This window comes from Euprymna scolopes, chromosome 16 (genome assembly GCF_053919585.1).
Source record: "Euprymna scolopes isolate OS-2025 chromosome 16, ASM5391958v1, whole genome shotgun sequence".
Lineage (NCBI taxonomy): Eukaryota > Metazoa > Mollusca > Cephalopoda > Sepiida > Sepiolidae > Euprymna > Euprymna scolopes.
In genome coordinates this window covers 82,573,348-82,575,615 of record NC_136497.1, presented here as the reverse complement: position 1 = coordinate 82,575,615, position 2,268 = coordinate 82,573,348, and positions in this window count along the sequence as shown.

Below are 2,268 nucleotides of genomic sequence, written 5' to 3'. Positions count from 1 at the left end.
ATTAGCATTTAAGCCCGGCGTCGCCAAAGTGTTTGGAGGTGTATGTTAAGTAAAAAAAAAAAGTGACAGTAGGAAGGCAGGCTCGAACCCGTACCGTGAAAGAGGAAAAGAACGGGGGGAAAACGGTACATCTTTGCTGTTACAATCACCGTCAAACCCGGAGTGACGTACGTTTTACTTAAGGCTTGACAATCGAAAAGAGGGGATAACTTTCGAAAATATCGGCGAAAAAAGCGACCCCTCCCTGTAGAAAAGTGCCCTGTTGAGGGTGAAGAAATTAATGTTTAAGCCAATTTTTCGGTATTTGTCGTCGGAAGGGTCGAGCTTCAAACGATACTGATCTTGTAAAAATCTGTCGCCTCTGTCGAAAGTTTTAGGCAGACATGCAGGCGGCATTCATACTTTCGACCCAAACCGATTAAAAAGCTTGCCCTATCTCTGAATACACAGACAGACAGACACGCACGCACACACACGCACGCACACACACACACACACACACACACACACACACACACACACACACACATATATATATATATATATATATATACATTACGAGAAGAATTCCCGTCCCAAGTTAAAATTTATTCCACGAACAGAACATTAAAACAAAGATATAATATAAAAATCAAAATCTATTACCTGATAAATATAAACATACTTACGTTCATAAAAGTAATCAGCAAATGTTCATAAAGAAATAGATACATATACCTTCGTCATATGATGTTAAGTATGTGTATATATTTATATATTTGTATGTATAGGATTCATTCATACAATAATTAACCGATCATTATGAATCTTGGAAAGCATCCTGTAGACATAAGATGGTGAAATATGGGCTATATTTATTTTCATGCAAAAGGGGTAAAACATCCGATTTTATTTTAAAAATAGATATTATATCAATTAATAAACATAACTATTTAGAAAAGTGAGAATATGTGTGCGGGTGTGAGGAATGCTATTATTATTATTATTATTATTATTATTATTATTATTATTATTATTATTATTATTATTATTATTATTATTTTCCCTAGTCCTCTGTATATGATATATATATATATATATATATATATATATATGATTTCAATTTTTATTTATATACACGCATATATATATATATATATATATATGTTATATTAATATATATGTATTTATGTGTATGTGTGTGTGTGTGTGAAAATGTGTGGGAGGATACTTCTAAACCTATATACTTAACAATATTTTAATCTACATTTGATCTAAATTTAGTATATTGGGTAGTCAGACATGTGTAAAACGTGTTAATCGGTTTTCATCCGGACAAAATGGTTGCTAAGTGATTAAAATTGAAAAATTGGTACTTTATCCTGTCAGATTTTTATCTGTTTGTCACTTGTTTCACGACACCGCATGCAAAAATAGTTCACGTGGCAGATTCATTACCTTAAGAATAAGTAGGTTTGAAAACACTTCTTGAATACGTGCCAAGTTGACCTAATGGTTATCGTACTTGACTCACTTTGTATATGTTGCTGGTTCGATCTCTTCTTAAGTATTTTTTTTTTACTTACAAGAAGTGAACCGTTTGGAAAAAAATAATACTCGAATGCACTTGTCTCAGTTTCTTTCTGTCGTCTTTACTTCATTTTTTTTAAAAGGACTTTAACGTTTAACGGTTAATATTGAGCAACGCCGGGTTCATCTACTAGTATTCTTCATGTTTCAGTTTCTAAATGGCATTTAAAAAAGTTTATAAGAAGGATGATATGGGCACAAATTTCCATTTGAAAATTCAATTATGTCAGATTTACATCAACTTTTATCCATAATTATTAGACATTACTTTAGCAAGATTCCATGAATTTCAATTTCTTCTTAAGCCTCCTTAAGCATGACTTTTTAATTAGACTTTTTCTAGAATCCAAATTATGGATTTTGATATAAGCTAGAATAAAGATTCTAAGCATGAGATTTAATGTCATATATTGATTTTGATCTTAATAAGATTAGAAGTGCACGCCTGTGGAACTCTGTTCCGGTTGCCTGTTTCCCACCGGACTACAACCTGGATATCTCCAAGTCCAATGTGAACAAATTCCTGATGAATCGCCTCCTTAAGTAAGACACTTTATCAGATCTCCAAAACTAACGTACTGTACACACAATAACCCTTATCACCGAGTGGCTTTCGGGCCTTGATAAGTGGTGACTACCTTGTAAAAAAAATAGTGTGAAACTTCTGTTTTGTGGATTTTAGCCGTCTTAGTATATAAA